The following is a 19,706-nucleotide window of genomic DNA, read 5'->3' as shown; positions in this document are numbered from 1 at the left end:
CAAGAATGGAATGCCTAGAGTAAGGGAAATAGTCTTCCCCGGAGAAGATCACACCAATTACTTATCTATTACCAATGGTCAACATGGAAACATACATGTGAACAACATACAGACTGAACAGTATATATTAAGGCAGGTGAGTGTGTGTGTGTGTGTGTGTGTGTGTGTGTGTGTGTAGTGTAAAACAGTTCATTTAAAAAGAGGCCATGAATTTGATAGGGGGCAAGGAGGAGTGTATCTCCTTATTTGGAGAGAGCAAAGGAAGGTGGAAATGGTGCAATTATGTTATAATCTCAAAGAATTAAAAATCTAAAGGAGAATGGTCAGTTCATCAGAAGCTACACCACCAAACAAACTCTTTTTCTCAACAACCATTCACTGAATATAAATCCTTAGAGAAGGAAAATGCACTGTGAGTTTCTTCCCTCTACCTTGTAGCTGGTGATAGACCATTCAGGAACTGCCATGGATATTCATCTCATTCCAATTGCCTACCACAGTTAGTCTGATGATTCAAATAATTTCTGTAAATACCATGAATACATGACACTCAAATTGCAATATAACTGCCAAATGGACAGCAATGTATCTCCATAGTGTCCTTTTAATTTTTTTAAGATAAGCCTTCATTGTGTTCTCTCAGTCATCACTTCTGCAACCACACTGTAAATGCTGTTACTGAAAGAAAGCTCATTGTACTGAGAATTAAAGTTTCAACAACAGCACTCTCGATTTATCTCTCTTTCCTTTCAGTCCACGCTGAGTCCCCCACTTACTATTCTTTTTTTTTCCCAGCAGACATCTTTTTTAATAGATCATCAACTTCTCCAAATCTACAGCTGGAATTTCTTCTTATTTCCATGCTGAGTTATGAACAGTGACAAAGCCAACCGGAGGCTACTCAAAGAGGACTAAGTTTTTGTAGCTCACTTTCTTCTACAGACAGAATATAAATAGATGCACTCTAGAATGCACAATGGCTTTAGTCACTATGGAATTTAAATGGGATCTTGAAGAATGTAGACAAATCCCGATGAAGGAAGGACGAGCTGAGATGCTGTGCAACTGTTTAAGGGTTCCTGGTGCTGCATCTTGGTCCCTAGCTGAATCTTGCACTAACACCAAATGGAGATGCGGAAAACACACTAAGTTGACGTAGGGGTTGTGCACAGAAACCAAAAGGCAGGAAAATACTAAACATTGCTGAGAGCATCCACCCCAGGAAGGACTTTACCTTCCAGCAGCTCTAGACTGGCACCACCCCAGTGCTCACATGGCTGACTTTATCCTCTGTATTCCATTTGGCACAGCAAATGGCAGTGTCTCCACCACCTATGATAGTGATGCCACCCCTAGAAGTGGCTTTTATCACCTCATCCATGAGGGACTTGGTTCCCCTGGCAAAAGCTTCCCATTCAAAGACCCCAACAGGTCCATTCCAAACAATCTGCTTGGCTCAAGCCACAGCCTCAGCATATTTCTTGCTGCTCTCAGGACCACAGTCCAGGCCCATCCAGCCAGAAGGTATACCAGAGGCCACAGTAGCTTGTCCAGTCTTGGCATTCTCATCAAATTTGTCAGCAGTGACAAAGTCAATGGGCAAGATAATCTTCACACCATTTTTCTCAGCTTTAGCCATGAGATCTTTGACAATCTTGGCTCCTTCTTCATCATACAAAGAAGTTCCGATCTTCATGTTGTTGAGCACCTTAAGGAAGGTAAAAGCCATTCCACCACCAATGATCATCTCATTGACTTTGTCCAACATATTATTGATCAGCTGGATCTTGTCTGTAACTTTTAGCTCCTCCCAATATTGCCAGGAAGGGTCGTTCAGGACTCTCCAAAGCTTTGGCAAAGTAGTTCAGCTCCTTCTTCATCAAAAATTCCACCAGCCTTCTGTGGCAGATTCACACCCATCATGGAGCTGTGGGCTCGGTGTGCAGTACCAAAAGCATTATTGACATAGACATCCCCAAGTTTGGACAGTGAGGCTCGGAAAGCATCAATTTTGGTTGGTTCAGTTTTAATCTTGTTCCCAGAAGCATCCTTTCCCTTCCCTTCTTCCTCTACATGAAAGCAGAGGTTCTCCGGCAGGATGACAGTACCAGCTGCTGGGTTGGCACAGGCATTCTCGACTTCTGGGCCCACACAATCCTTTAAGAAGAGAACGTCCTTGCCCAGCAGAGACTTCAGTTCTGCCGCAACTGGCTCTAAAGAGAACTTGTCAGGCATGGGAACACCATCAGGTCCGCCCAAGTAGCTCATAAGGACAACTGACTTGGCTCCATTGTCCAAGCAGAATTTGATGCTTGGGACAGCAGCCTTGATCGTTTGGTTATTTGTTATCTGGTTGTTCTTCGTAGGAACATTGAAGTCCACCCTTATCACGACCCGCTTTCCCTTCACGTCCAGTTTGTCCAAAGTCAGCTTGTTAGAAAGCGACATTTTGGCAACGCTGTAGGATCAAGAGGCTCGGTCCTGAGGAAGAAGAGACCACTGCGGCGTACGTGCGCGTTTGAAGCGTGCAGAACGCCGGGTTGCGGGAGGACCCCCCACTTAACTATTCTTTGCCCCAAAATATAATCCATTGATTTCACTAAATTGACACATAGGGCAGCACTAATATCATAGCCCTTCCTGTATAGTTTAAAATATGTATTCTTATCTTTTGAGTTTGACATTTGTTTATCTTCTCAACATTATTGACATTTCTAGATATATTTCTATTTAACAACCCATTTACCTTGACCCAATTAAATTCTCTCCCTACTGTCTTGTCATCATTGACAATAATAACATTGACAAGTCACATAGCCACTGTGACTCCTTGATATTTAAAATTTCAAACTTTGAATGGCCTGTAATGCTGCATAGTTACCTCGAAAACTAAATAAGTGATTCATTTTTCTACTTTTCTAAATAAATTTTTTCATTTATCTACTTCTCTCTTAATACTTCAAGTTTCACAGACTCACTTAGCGAAAAACATTGACATCACAATGAGAGAAAGATAAGCAATTAAATTTCCACCACTATACCCACCTACCTACTTTCATCTTCCTTCTCTTCTATTGCTATCTATGACCTAAGTGTTGTATTTGCCAAAGGCCCACTTTCTCAGCTGATAGAGATATGCCCTTACCAACTGCTTCCTCTGGGATTATTCTGACAAATCTTGTTTATCTCCTAAAAAACTCATTCACCTTCACATCTGTGGTACACTGTTCTCTTCACTCAATTGTTTTATGATATTTGACTCAATTGAAAATGAATTGATGACTCCCCACAAAACACACCGTAATGATGTCCTCAATTTTCTTTAATTCCTTTATCACCTTACTCGAAACTACATTACTGCCCACACAAAATCAGTGGACAGAATTCTATTCTTGTTGAAGCTACCGTTGGCATCATTTGTTATATACCAATTGAATGATTTTCTAAATTCTTATTGAATAGAAAATTACAACAAACATTGGAGGAAGTATATGATTTTCTGTCTAAAGTATTCTTCTTTACATTTCCAAGAAACTATGATTCTCTGGCATTTCCTTCCATCATCCTAACTGTTTTTCTTCTTATTCTGAGTCACTCTGTGATCATTTACTGCAGAAACAGGTTGGAGCTTGTCATGTTTCTCTTTGCTATTTAATTTGCATTCTCTTCATTCATGCTGAAGATTCCCCCATATATTTACAGTCCTCAAATATATATCTCAGCCCCTATTTCCCCCATCAATTTCAGACTCATGAACTTTAATAATATTTTGAGGTTTTTCACACTTGCCATTTACACAGTTGAACTTCTTGTAATTTTTTTTGAATCTATTTTCCCCTAACTTCTCCAAATATATTATAACCAGTCTATGATTTATTCAAAACCTAAAACCTTTGTCTCTTTTTAATCTTCTTTCTCATCCAATTTCTTTTTAAACCAGTTTCTATCCCATAAAGGATGAAAATCTAAGAACATTTTCTCACTTCCACTACTGCATTCTGATTTATAAACCATTATTATCTTTTACCTGGATAACTGAAATAATTTATTCTTTGATTCAGCTCTGACTCCTTTTTAATCTATTTTCTAGTAGACTCTTTTCCTTTTAAAATATGCAACCTGCAATATGTCTGTATTGCTCAAAAATCCTATCATAATTTCTAATTTTCTTCAGCTAAACTCATCTAAAGTCTCAACTGTACCTGTCGCACTGTCAGAATTCTACACAAATCTCTCAGGAATCAACAGAGCACAATGACAGGAAATTGGTAACAGTAGTAAAGGTGTGAGTGACCACTGTGATCAGCTTGAGTTTTGACGTGTACAACAAGTCTTCCAACAACAATGGCGTATTCATTTGTTTCAAGTTCACATCAAACATTTACTAGCAAAAACTATATCCTGGGTCTTAAAACAAACTTTAGTAAAATACTTTAAAAACATAGGGTATGTGTATGCTCACAGGCCACAGTGGATTTCAACTAGAAATTAATAACAAAAAGATTATCTGGAATTCACTATAGTTTTGAAATTAAATAAAGTATCTAAGTAATGACAAAAATAACATGGGAAGTCAGTATGTCTTTCATTGTATTTAAGTATCAAAATTTGGGGAACATCTGAAGAATTTAGGATAAAAATAACAAGATATATGCTAATATTTGAAAAGGAAAAATGACTAAAACCACTAATCTAAGATTCTGTGTCAAGCAATGAGAAATGAAAGACAATTTTGGCTTTGAAAAGAAGGAAGAGCATAGCATGCTCAAGAACAGACATCAATAAGAACAAGAGCAAAGCAACAAGGAGGATCGGTAAAAAATAAAGGTCATCCTCTAGAAACAAAACAAAACAAAAACCTCCAAAACCAATAAGTTCACCTAAAAGCAATGGGTTTTCGATGCTCTTTGTTCGGTAGGATCAACATAGTAAAAATGGCAATTCTACCAAAGGCAATCTATAGATCCGATGCAATGCCCATCAAAATCTCAACAAAATTCTTCACAGACATTAAGAGACCAATAATCAACTTTATATGGAAAAACAAAAAAACCAGGATAGCCAAAACAATACAATAAAGGAACTTCCGGAGGCATTACCATCCCTGACATCAAACTATTACAGAGCCACAGTAATGAAAACAACTTGGTATTGGCATAAAAACAGAGATGTTGACCAATGAAATTGAATTGAAGACCTGGATATTAATCCCCAAACCTATGAACACCTGATTTTTGATAAAGAAGCTAAAATTATACAAGGGAAGAAAGAAAGAATCTTTAACAAATGGTGCTGGCACAACTGGATGTCAACCTGTAGAAGAATAAAAATAGATCCATATCTATCACCATGCACAAAACTCAAGTCCAAATGGATTAAAGACTGCAATATAAATCTGACCACATTGAACCTGATAGAAGAGGAAGTGGGAAGTAGCCTGCAATACATGGTCACAGGAGACCATTTCCTATGTATAACTCCAGTAGGACAGACAATAAGAGCAACAATGAATAAATGGGACTTCCTGAAACTGAAAAGCTTCTGTAAAGCAAAGGACACAGTTGTTACGACAAAAAAGGCAACCTACTGAATGGGAGAAGATCTTCACCAACCCTGCATCAGACAAAGGTCCGATCTCCAAAATATATAAAGAACTCAAGAAACTAGACCCCATTTAAGTGTGCTATAGCAGTACCTCCGAAAAGAGCCAGAGCCATTCCTGCTTCCAGCACAAAGCAGGAAGCCTTCTCTTTAAAAAGCTGTGCATTTCAGCCACTAACTCTGAGTCAGTCTCTTAAAAGGAGTCTTGCCTCTGTTCTCTGGCAGCAAACATAGCCTATCTGAGAATATGTGCCTACCAAGAAGCTACAACTCACTCCCATGTTTGTGGTTCTTAAAGTGCTTTTTTTAAAAAGCTTTCTTAGGCTTTATGTGGATCTATGTTGCTGAATGTTGGGAATCATACTGTAACCCCAGATGGTTCATTTGTTTCAAGTTACCCAGACCCAAATAATCACACAGAAACTATATTAATAACAACACTATCGGCCACTTACTCAGGCATATTCTTAGCTATCTCTTATATCTTAAATTAACGCATTTCTATTAATCTGTTGATTTCCACAAGGCTGTGGCTTACTGGTAAAGTTTTAGTGCCTTTCTCCTTTGGTAGGTACATGGCTTACTTTTTTCTGTTGTAAAATTTTAGCTCCTTTGTCAAAAATCAAGTGTTCATAGGTTTGTGAATTAATATCAGGGTCTTCAATTTGATTCCATTGTTCCTCGTGTCCGTTTTTATGCCAATACCAATCAGATTTTATTACTGTAGCTCTATGATAGAGCTTGATGTCAGGGATAGTGATGCTCCTGCAAGTTCCTTTATTGGAGAGGACTGTTTTTGCCATTCTCGATTTTTGCTTTTCCATATAAAGTTGAATATTGTTTACTTAAGGTCTGTGTTGAATGTTGTTGGGATTATGATGGGGATTTCATTGACTCTGTAGATTGCTTTTGATAGGATTGCCATTTTTACTATGTTGATATTACCTATGCAAGAGCACAGGAGAGTTTTTCATTTTCTGATTTCTTTCATAATTTTTTTTCAAAGACTTAAAGTTCTTTTCATACATATCTTTCATTTCTTTGGTTAGTGTTACCCCAAATTATTTTATGTTATTGTAGATGGTAATGTTTCTCTAATTTCTTTCTCAGTACCTTTATCATTTGTATATAGAAGGGCTAAGGAATTTTTGATTTGATCTTGTATCCTGTCACATTATTTGGCAGGTGTTTATTAGCTATTAAAGTTAACTGGTAGAATTTTTGTGGTCACTTATGTATGTTATCTTATCATTTGCAAATGGCAAAAGTTTTACTTCTTTTTTCTTTAATGTGTACTTTGATCTCCTTTTGCTGACTTATTTTCCTAGCTAGAACTTTGAGTACCATGTTGAATATAATTATGCTGGAGAGAATGTGGAGCAAGGAGAATGCTCCTACATTGCTGGGAGCTCAAAATTGTACAGCCACTTTCAAAATCAGTGTGGTGGTTTCTTAGAAAATTGAGATTCAATCTACCTCAAGACCCTGGAATATCACTCTTGGGCATATAACAAAATGATATACACTCATACCACAAGGACACATGCTCAGCTGTGTTCATACCAGTATTATGTGTAATATCCAGAACCTGGTAGCAACCTAGGTCCCCTCAACTGAAGAATGGATAAAGAAAATGTGGTACATTTACAAAATGGAGTATTATTTAGTGGTTAAAAAACAAAGATATCTTAAAATTTACACGTAAATGAATGGAACTTGAGAAAGAAAAACATCCTGAATGAGGTAACCCAAACCCATACATTAACTGCCATCATAGAACCTTCATCTTGCAACTGATGGAAGCAGATACAGGATGTACAGTGAAGCACTGGGCTGACCTTTCAGAGATTAGTCTAAGAGTGAGAAATGATAATGTCAGCAAATGGGTCAAGACCATAATGGTGATAACCTCAGAAACAGCTGACCTGAGCTAATGAGAGCTCACTGACCCTGGACTGATAGCAGGAGAACTTGCATAGGACCAAACTAGGCCCACTGAATGTGGGGGACAGTTGTGAGGGAAGTGTATGGGGCCACTGTTAGTGGGACAGGGATTTATCTCTTGTGCTTGAACTGGCATTATGGAGCACATTCTCTTTGGTGGGATACCTTGCTCATCCTAGACATACAGGGGGCACTTATTATTTTTTTTTTTCGAGACAGGGTTTCTCTGTGGTTTTGGAGCCTGTCCTGGAACTAGTTCTTGTAGACCAGGCTGGTCTCGAACTCACAGAGATCTGCCTGCATCTGCCTCCCGAGTGCTGGGATTAAAGGCATGCGCCACCACTGCCCGGCGGGGGGGGTGGGGTACTTATTAATGCCTCAAAGTGAAGTTTTAGACTTTGTTGATTCCCCATGGAAAGCCTTACTGTTTCTGAGGAGTAGATAGGGGGTGGGGAGAAAGCATGTTGTGGAAAGAGGGTAGGGAATGGCAAAGAAAATAGCTATGTAAAATGAGAAAAGAAAAAAGATACACGATAAGTGAATAATACACAGATATAAAGAACCAATGTTACAGATATTTTTCTGATTCTGATTATATATAAATAAATTACATTTGACGGTAAAAAATAAAAATCACCACTACTGCTTCTCTACTTACAATTGCGATATTGTATTTATTTTTGCATTAATTTTATCTTTAAAAAATTAAAATATTCATCTAAAAAAAAAGAAAATGTCTCTATAAGATATCATTCTAGGAAGACCTATAAGGCTTTTTCTTATTTAGTGATCAATATGGGAAGGCCCAGCCCATGGTGGGTGATGCCATTCCTAAACTACTGGCCCAGGGTTCTATAAGAAAGCAGGCTGAGCAAGCCATGATGAGCAGGGTCAATAAACAGCACCACTCTATGGCCTCTGCATTAGTGCCTGCTTCCGGGTTCCTGCCTGGTTTGAGTTCCTATCCTGGCTTCATTCAATGATAAACAGTGACAGAAAAGTGTAAGTCAAATAAACTCTTTCCTTTCCAATTTTCATTTATGTTATGCTTCATCACAGCCATAGAAACTCTAACCAGAAATGAAAATCATTGAAGCTGCTTTTCAAAATGATTCGGGAGCTATAAGGATAAATTATTGATTAAAAGGTATGTCACACAGAGTGAGGACAAGATTTCAATTTCCAAAACCAACATAAAGGGGAAAATCAACTATGACTGGCTTTCAGCATTCAACATTATTTCTACACGTGTGTGAACTTGTGCATGTATACCCAGATGTAAGTGTACCCATACTTATACAAAACACACCCATATACATACCATACACAAAAAATGAAAAAGACAAAGATCTTATATAGAAAGCATTTCTTACCTCTATTGATTCTCAACACAACTTAAACACAGAAATATTAAAATTCAAAGCTAGAATCTATCCATGAAAGAGAACATATGTTATTTGTTCTTACAAGTCTGGATTTCTTCATTCAATATAATACTTTCCAATTTATTCTGTTTGTCACAAATTTAATTATTTCATTTTTCTTCACAGTAAATAAAATAAATAAAATCACATTGTGCTAATTACACTGTATCATTATATTCTCAAATATTGATAGCTTTCATTGCATTTTTATGCTTAATAATGCAGTAGATTTCACCTTTCTCAAGGACTTATTAAAGCAGTACATATTTTAATAATATTAAACTTTATTAGAAACAGATAAGATGTCAAGAAAAGTATAAAAATTATAAACTATTAGGTCGACACTAATGTTGATGTTTTATATGTAGTAGAAAACTATATCTTAGGACACATAACAAAAAGCTCCTTGACATACTGACATTTTAAGTAAAAAAAATAAAATATAGAAAAATGCCACCTCTTACTTTCTCTTACTTCTGTCTCCTAAAGATTATTAAAGTGTATCATGTCTATTACTCTTGGAAGTAGGTTATAATACCATTATCCAGAGAGGTGCACCTTATTCCCAGAGGTAAAGAAACATCCAAACAAAAGATAGCTGTATTTACACCGCTGTGACAAACATCTGTGAAAACAATTTAAGGAAGTATTTGTTCTGACTCATGGCTTCAGTGGGTTTAGCACACGCTTTTTTGGCTAAGTATACTGGAGTAGAACAACACGCTGTCAGAAGGGTATAGCAGAAATTTTTTTCTAACATTTGTGGTGAATACAAAGAAAAGAAAAAAAAGGGTCCTGGAAAAAGACACTAATATGGCCCCCTCCAGGAACTTGCCTCCTCTATCTCGATCCTATCTTCCAAAAAGTCCACAAACTACTCAAAGGTAACACTAGCTGTGACGTAACTGCTCAACACATGAGTTGTGGAATACTTTTCATGTTCAAAACTAAGCAGTAGGCCCACTATCCCAAAGGATTATGGTCATCTCATCATAGTCAACAATCTCTAAAAGATTCCAAACACTTAGCAGCTGAAATTGTTCAAAAGTAACAGATGAGATGACAGTTTTACACCCTTAAGACTGGTTGACTGACATCTGGCCACGTCGGTGTTGTCTTCAGAGTGTCTTTCCTTTGATTTCGCTGCAGAGTTCTTGGTTATTTTGGGATGACAGGACCTCTACAGAAACCATACCAATTTTACCCACATTTGCAGTTTTTTTAATTTGGTCTTTCTATGTGCACATTGCAAGTTTTACAAACCCTTTCTGCTCTAATATTTTCTCCTGATTTCTACTTCAAATCTGGCTCAAATCAGCAGTAATAACCAAGTTACAGTCTGTATGCTATAATGCCTTGCAATTTTTTCTGACCAATTAGCCCTTTGCTTTTGTGCTCACTACATGTAAGACGTACCACTTATAGATATTACATGATAGAATATCACTTGAATGATCTCTATGACAATTCACAGGAACCACCTTAATCTACCTGAAACCTCATTGGCCCTCTCTTTTATTTATTTGTTTGTTTGTTTGTTTGTTTATTTATTTTGGTTTTTGGTCTTTTGGGAGAGAGTTTCTCTGTGTAACAGCCCTGACTGCCCTGTAACTAGCTCTTGTAGACCAGGCTGGCCTTGAACTCACAGAGATCCATTTGCCTCTGCCTCCCGACCACTGGGATTAAGGACATGTACCACCGCCACCCAGCTACATATTGTATTTATACAGATTTACAGGTTCTTTGAGTTCTTTCTCAGAATCACCCCTCAATATCTATTTGAGTATTCTATAGTTTCACTAGCCTGCATTTCTAGTATCTTTCCAAATTCCACTTTCAAATATTTAAGAACCAATCATTCCAGAAGTCACCTCAATGATCACCCTCTACATTAGTTATAGATGCATTAGATACTTCTGTATCACTTTAATAAATATCTGCAGAAAAGAAACTTTTTGAGAATTCATGTGAGGAAGGATTTATGTGGGTTTAGATGCAGGAACTTCAATGAACAGCTGTTTAGCCATGTTGTTGGACAGAAGAGCTTGGCATCAGGAAATGTGTGACACAGGTTTTTCTTGATTTCTTGGTGCACAAGAAGTAAAAGGAAAACAGGAAGGGGTCAGGAACAAGACAATTATTGAATGATCTACCTCCTTAGACTAGGTATCACGCACTAACATTTCATTAGTCTTCCAAAATAGTGCCTCAAGTGGAAAATGGTGATTGGAAACCGGAGCATGTGGGAAAAATGTCAAACACACAGTAGTGAAGGTTATAATAACCCAAGATTCTATTCATTCCCATAAAATCACAGTATTTTTTCCTATAGTTAGACTGGTACATAATTGTCCATAAAAGTGAAGATTTTCTTGGGTCTTTGAGTCTTCATTCATTAAGGGTCACATGTCACATCAACATACATCAAATAAAATTAGGTACTATTATCTAGTTAACCAGTTTTGTCTTGTGTGTTGTAAGCAATAAAAGTTCTAAGAGTTTAGAAAAATAATTGTTTTCCAATAATGCCTTAAAAGATAAAATTTGAATACTACAAAATGCTACATCTCAGGAAGTAAAGACGCTCTCTCAACATGGAAAATGAAATACTACAGATAAAATAGACCTATCTAAAAAGTTGCATAAGACACAAGGAGATTTTCATTCACTTTCCACTTAAATAGAACCTAACTATTTAAATAAATCTAACTGCTATTAGATAAACTGTTTATCCTCTATGAAATTTCAATCAAGGACTGTCCAAAGATGCTTGCTTTCTGCTGGCCATCTACTGCTGGAAAGGCAGCATACTTTTAAGAGTACTTTGTCCCTCCAAAGAGACTCCCTTGGAGAAAACGAAGTTTTAACTTTCAAGTGGTTATCATTTAGAGATACCTTCTCCATTAGGCATGTGTCCACTCCTCCTTTCAACTCTAGGACCCCATCTGATGCAGACCTATGCTGTTGCTGCACGCTGCCTCATTCTCTATGATTTTACACATGTATTGATCCCATTGATTTAGAGAGCCTCCTTTCCTTGCTGTCTTCCATTGTGTTTCACTTCCTCTTCCACACAATTCCCTGAGCCCTGGGGGAGGGATTTGATAGTGTTTGATGAAGACACCCCATTAAAGCTGAGTGTTCATAATATTGGGTTGGAACTTTTTAAATTGTATATTATTTTTGTTTTTTACACACAACACATACACATATTCTCTTTTTACCTTTCATATCCTTTGTGCACATATTTTGGCTTTCAGTGTAGTGGATTTTTAGGATTCTTGAGTATGCAAATGAGTACATCTGTGTCTGTTCTGTTTCTTGTGCCTTTACTTGGGCTCTTTCCTTCTGTTTGTTTGTTTTGTCCTATTCCAAAATGTTAGTTTGTTCTGTTATGTCATATTATATTTATTTTATTTTACTATCTTTTATAAGGTAGTTTGAATGTAATTGGCCCCCATAAGCTCATAGGGAGTGGCACTATTAGGAGGTGTGGCTTTGTTGGAGTAGGTATGGCATTGGTAAAGGAAGTGTGTCACTGTGTGGGTGGGCTTTAAGGTTGCCTATGCTCAAGATATCACCCAGATCTCATACCACTTCCTTTTGCATGTGGGTCAAGATGTAAGAACTCTCAGATTCCTTCTCCAGCACCATGTTTGCCTGCTGCTGCCTTGCTTTCCACCATGGAGGTGAAAGATTGAAACTCTGAAACTGTGTACCCCAAAATTAAATGTTCTCCTTTATAAGAGATGCTGTGGCCAAGATGTCTCTTTGCAGCAATAGAAACCCTAACTAAGACAACTTAGAAGCCTGTTTTTCTTTTCCAAATGATAAAAAGAAAGGGGGTGGATCCAGCTGGTAGCAGAAATAGAGAGAACCATAGAGGAGTTGAGGGTAGAAATAGCCTAAACAGGGTATGTTATTTGAGGAAAATAACCCATTTTCAATAAAATTAATAAAATGTCAAAAATATCTAAAAATAAGAAATTTAATCAAAACTACTCTGGACACATTGTTGCAAACTTACATCTTTGCTGTCTTTGCTACTTAACGCATGGTCTTTGGACAAGCAAGGATAAGACTCCCTGAAACCCATCTGTAAATTCAGCAAAACAGATTCCTCTCTAAGCTATGGGTTCAAAACCTATATCTTGCCATGTATTTGTGTGTATATTGACACACAAAGTATTATATAACTTGAATAATGTGATGAGTTAGTTTATATTCACTAGGTCAGCTATAGTAAAGATCTAGTGTAGTCAGTTTCCAGGGGTTCCTGAGAAAAAGAGCTGCCAACAAAATTAGTCAGCTTTTTCATACCTTAGAGTTGCCATTAGATAACCTTAGCAACTACATAGCCTGAAACTAAGATTCTCAGTCAAGCCTGAACAAAATGTGTGGCCTAAAACTATACTGGTTAGCACAGTTTGTGGGTATGATATAATACAAAATAGCAGTGATCGTTTCCCTTCTTAGAAGTAATCTATACTTCCTTAAAAAAAAACATGAATTCATACATTTATAAATACCCATGCTGAAGCTATATGACAGGTATTATGAAATCTATGATGGGCTAAAATGAGTCAGAAGATCTCAGTTTAAATAATCAAAACTAAATTTGAAATTCCATGTCAGAATATTTAACATTATAAATCATAAATTAATTATTGAATTTCTAAGAAGTATGAAAAAATAACTTTATGATCATATCACATTTCTGATGTAGTAACTTTTTTACATATTTATCAGAAATATGCAAATTATTCCTGCACGTGTAGAACACAAGTTTCTAAGAGATTTACTGCCTTGGTGTGTTGATGTGAGACTTCATTACTATGACTTCTGCCAGAAATTATAGAAAGAAACATGATTTTGCAGCTTCAATCTGATCACAAAGGGTAGACCCAGAGACAGGAGCAGAGATGGAAAGCAAGCTGAGTGATTCATTGTGCTCTTCTACTGGAAAGCCTGCAGGCTCCCAGAACAAAGCCCTCCCAGGCAGTAATTATATTTTGTCATTTAAGATGATAATATAACTTGCAGTCTACTCCTGTTTTCTAAATCACCTAGAGATTGCAAATTGTTCTGGTAATTATCTTATTTTCTGTCTAACTGGGACAATGTTTCTCAAACTGTGAGTCTGACACTCTGGGGAGACTTCAGTCTGTTCCTGGGGATGTGAAAGTCAACCCAAAGAGCTGGGTGGTGTGTATCTCGGCTCACTGATTATCTGAATTAACGACAGAGAAAGCAAAGGCATTTGATCAAGAGCTTTGGTGTACATATTGTGGAAGAAGGATATATTTTCTCTTCCATATTATATGCTAACAAATGATATTTTATCTTTTGCTTACATTAATATATTATAGAATAAAATACGGAAATTTTCTTGATTAGCAGGATATTTTTTCAATTATTGTATTTCAAAATTAAAAAAACTGTAATGACCTTAAAAACTCTGAATAATAACAAGACTTTTAATTGCTCGTTATTATTAAATATACATATTCATTGGAAAAGTCAGAAGTATATCACCTGAGGTATTACAATATTTCATTTCTTTTTTGATATCTATTAGCTAAACTTTTAAAATTATGGCATGCCCCTCACAATAAGTAGTAATGAAACCTTACAGAATATTTTCATGCCAATGGTTTTAGATTTAGACCACAAGAGAGCCATTTGCTGTTTATAGGCTAGTCCCTAAGAAGATAGGTTACACAATCTCTGGAGTGTGTTGGGTTCTAAGTCTGGTTTTAATATACAACAGCCCCTCACAGATCAATAACTAATTATTCCCCAGAACAAGCATATCTATCCTTCGACATTCGCAAGTGGAATACCCATTAGCGTATTACAGCTTATCTATATCCTGTGTATAGTTATGTTTCTCATATCTGTGACCAACTGCTTAAAAGAAACAACTTAAAGGTTTATTTTGTCTCATGTTCAGAGCAAAGTTGTCCAAATTCATGTATCTGGGAAGAGAACATAGCAGCAGGAGGATGTTAGAGACTGCTCGCCTCATGGTGACAGGAAGAGAGAGGGATGGGGAGAAGAACACGTGCTTAATACTTACTTCTTCCAGCTAGGTTCCAAAATGTAGCGTGAATTTTAATTGGTTTTAATAATAAAAACCTGGAGTCAGATATAGGCGTTAATGCTGAAAGATCAGAGAAGCAGAGCCACCAGCGACTAGTTCTTACTTCTGCTGGATTCTCAGAACAAAAAGGCAATCCTGTGCCTACAAATCCTCAGACTGAATGCTGCCTCTATGAAACCTGACTGAATCCTGAGCTCCTGTCTCTTCCGGCTTTATATTCCTCTCTCCACCAAGCCATATCACTTCCGGTCTTCACCTCTCTAGTGCTGAGCTTAATTGAAGGTGTGAGCCACCACCACATGGCTCTATTTCTCTTTTAAACTGGATCAATCTTGAGTATTTCAGGTGGCTTTGAACTCACAGAGTTCCATCTGCCTCTGCCTCCCAAGCATTGGGATAAAAAGTGTGTGCCAGCCCTGCCTGGCCTCTATGGCTAACTAGTGGCTAGCTCCACACTCTGATCCTCAGGCCAGCTTTATTTGTTAAAGCACAAACAAAATATTGCTATACCACCTTTTCAAGTGTCTACCACCATTCCAAATAATTCCACCAGACAAGGACCAGACATTCAATATATGAACCCGAGAAAAACGCTTTTCTCCCAGTCCACAATTGTTATGTAGAACTCAACCTTTCTTATCATATTAGCATGCTATTTTTCAGATTAAAGGATTTTATAGTTTCATCCTCATTTTATATTTTTCCAGAATAAATATTTTATTTGTGCAACAGTATCCTACTTTATTAATAGTACAGTTTCCAAAAATAATAAATTCCTGAAGTGCAACATGATAAATAAATGAATAAATAAACAAATAAAACCATTGTGAATATTGTCAGGTTTCCTTATGGCTTTCACATCTTTAATATTTATTAGAAGGACATAATTGTATCACACTTTTATGGTCTGTTCTTTGTTCTACTTAATATTATTTCTAAAAAGGTGTCATTGAAAATGCACCATTAAATATCAATATCTTTACAGTCATACTGGGATAATAAACAGTTAATATAATTGTCTTTCTGTTTTCAAATATACAATGAAAATACTGTAAATTAAAAGATAAATGCTTTCCTTGTGGTGTTAATTCTTCTACAAAAAAATGAAATATATTTATTTCTATAGAAGTAACTAGATAAACTGAAACACCATCATAATACTAGAACTTATTGAACCTTACCTGTATACAAACTAAGTTGTACTCATAGAGACAGTAGACAATACTTATTTATAGGTGAAACATGCCCCAGTGAATACCGTAGTAGATGGTAAGAATTATGGCAAGTTAGAGAATATACATCCTATCTAAAGATAATCAAAGTGAATGTGTAATCTGTCATGCTGAACAAATAATGCTTCTATAAAGCTAACATGAGTTCTCTATTTTGTATCATCAATGCAGCCAATGTGAAGTCCTGGATATATTTTAGAAGTGTGTCCCCTGAGAGAAAACAAGTGGTGTTGGTCTTTCTGTGTCTGAATGATTTTATTTAATGTGTATTTTCGAGTTCCATCCATTTTACTGCAACTTTTATTTCTCTTTACAATGGAGCAAATTTCTATAGTGTAAAAGTACCACATTCTCCATTCATCAGCTGAAGGCCATCTAGACTGATTACATGTTTTAGAAACTGTCAGTCGAGCAGAAATGATTTTGCATACGAATTTGCTATTATCCCTGTGGTAGGATGTGGAGTCCTTTGGAAATAGTCTCAGGAGTGGTAAAACAAGGCTTTATGAAAATACTAACTTTCATATATGTTCACATACATGAGAACGAGTATTTGTGGATTCCAAGAAAATATGATATAAAAGGTCCAGAAGAAGGGTAAAAGAATGTTTATGTGGTTGGCTTGTGAATCACATGACCTAAAAGTGAATTGTTGGGGGACTATGAGTAGAAAGGTTTAAGTGAAGGGTACATTGAGATTCAGGAGAGAGTAGTATGGAAAGGGGTCAGTCAAAACTAACTATATTCATTACCCATGAGAAAATCTACAACATTTGATGGTCGACTCAAAAATGAAATGAAATAAGGGGTTTGAATGGAAATACCTGTTGTGAGTGGAGAAAGCTGCTCCAAGAAGCCATAGACAATTAAGTAAAAATCCCAGTCACAGAAGTAGATTATCTCCCTCTGAATAAAATAACCCGTGAGATCACCAAAAGTACAGGAAGTTACTAGTGCTCTTTGTCACTTAACCAAAGTAGAGAATAAGACTCTATTGCTTCAAACATCACACATGATTTTAGAATATGCAAAAAGTCAAACTGAAAGTGTGCATGAAGCTTTGCTCCTGCTGGCTCTCCTTTCTAGATTGGAGAGTTGCTATTTTGAGGGCCGGGAGAGAATTGTCATCAACAGTCTCTCTTAGCCACAGACCCTGTGACTAACAACCACCCAGTCAGGCCAGAAGAGCTCATTGGTAAAATACTGGCTAGTCTATTATGAAAGCAATCAACCATTCTTGTGGATACCAGGGAGTTTCCATTGCACTATGGTTCTACTTTGGCCATGATATGGCACACAATTCGAGGCTTCTCCAACACTCTCTTCCTCCATCCTTTAATTATGTTCATAGCAGCTGTATTCATAATATCCAAAAACTGTGAAATACCTAGACGTCCCTCATCTGAAGAATGGATTAAGAAAATATGGTGAATTTTTTGTTATATATCTAAAAATTTATGCCAACAGAAATGTTTCAACGAAGTAGTACTGTATTTCTGATAAAAATGAAGAATCGAATGCCAATATAAGTTTTGTTCTTTTATATTTTTACTAACCCCAAGACCCAGAATATTTAACCCACATATTATTGGGTTTTTTTTATTACAATGTATTATCATGAGTAACTTTTGTGATAACTGAAGAAAACCTGATCAATTAAATTAAATAAAATCATGGAGGTTAGTGTTTGGCTTTTGGTTAAGAGCATGTCCTATTCTATAGTGGCACCCTACTATATTCCTAAGCACCATGTTTTATTAAAGTAATAACCATTATTATTACTTTATATTTATCCCAAACCTATATCTGAATTCAATAAAAAATTTCTCACACAAAATTAACACAAATGCTTTATAAACGAATCAAAAAGCAAAACAAATTACTATCAAGTTTCAAATAAATGTGCCATTTGGGCATGTTTTGCTAAATGTTAAGATTTTTCTTGCCTATACATCTGTTAGCCACCACCTCTACCCTATCCCCATAATTCATCTGCATTTAGACTGTCACTAAACTTTCATCAAATTCTTTGAAACCATTTGGCTTATACATATTCACAGTCAACAAAGACTTCAATTACACATTAGACTCTGTGCGTTTCTCATCCAAAGGCAGTGTTCTTGGCATCAAGACAATTAAAATGAGATCTTCAAATATGATTACAGACAATGGAGACATTGGTGTGTAACCTTTGTTTTCAATTTCTTATAAAATAAAACACAGATTCTAAAATTATCATTGTCAATTTGAGAATCTTCATGAATATTAATAGAAATACTCAGGAATATATTGACTCTCAAAGAGAATTGGTATGTTAATTTCAACATAACCACCTAAGGAAAAGGAAACCTATATAAAAATCATGAATGTAAGTTAATCAATAAAAAGCCATAGTAATAACCAAGGAACTCAAAAGACTCAACACCTCTGCTTTATCCTGATCTGAGGATGTGATTGGCAATATTTACAAAAATATGTCTGCTGTTATCAAAAAGCTCTCTTTTAAATATTAAGAAATGTCAAGTTAAGTTGCAATTAGCTTGTATTAATGTTATTTCTCTTCAAACGAGTTTGTGTTCAGTTACAATGAGAGCAATCTAATGTCCATCTATTCAGACATTAATACATGGCTATAATAAAAGTGTGCTGAAGATTATTCTGAAAGCAAATCTATATAGATATCTGTGCTTAAAATTGAAGTAGCTCCTTCAACTACATTTCATTTAAAACCATTTCTTCATATCTCAGAAAAATATCTTCTACAGAAAACTCCTTTTTCTCAAATAAGTTTAGAATTTTATAAGGAAAAATGACACAAAGAAAACAGTTAATATATTTCAATCCCATTTTTCTTGGTCCATTTTCTACCTAGTTGCTACTCGATTAGACAATTTTCTTTAAAATTCATGGGACACGGTAGATTTAGAGTACAGTTCATATCATGTGTGACTTTTAGAAATTTGTAATCAGTTGGAAGATTAATGCAGTAATTTCTAGCCTGATAAGGAGGCTAAAAATTGTAAACTCCTGAGTTACCACTTTCTTGTTAGTCAGAAATTAAAGGTCCTTCAGAAATTTTGCATCCTGTATTTTGTCTGTTTTTGATCACACAGTTCTAACTTAATGGCATGCAGCTCTCTGTAGTGGCTTATGTTTTTACACACATACACACACACGTATTTGTAGCTTTTTAATTTTTTGCAAGAAATGGATTGGATATTAGAGCTGAATATAAATGTAGCTATTCATCAAAATACTACCACTCAGACATTGAGATTATTTTCTTACATTTGTATTTTACTTTATGAAAACATGTAATAATGAGCAGTCGAAGCACAGTACATTTATCATTCAATTACTGCATTTAATTATACCCTTCTGAGTAACCAAAAAGAAGGCAAT

The 19,706-nt window shown here is 36.1% G+C and overlaps 1 pseudogene; it reads right to left on the bottom strand.

Annotated features, from left to right (window-relative positions):
* Window positions 1-1,193: 1,193 nt before the first annotated feature.
* LOC121463475 lies at window positions 1,194-2,448 on the bottom strand (annotated as a pseudogene).
* Window positions 2,449-19,706: the final 17,258 nt, after the last annotated feature.

The sequence above is a fragment of the Microtus oregoni genome, unplaced genomic scaffold (assembly GCF_018167655.1).
Source record: "Microtus oregoni isolate MIOR12 unplaced genomic scaffold, Mior012 000026F_ref0000081, whole genome shotgun sequence".
Lineage (NCBI taxonomy): Eukaryota > Metazoa > Chordata > Mammalia > Rodentia > Cricetidae > Microtus > Microtus oregoni.
This window is presented reverse-complemented; position numbering and strand designations above follow the sequence as displayed.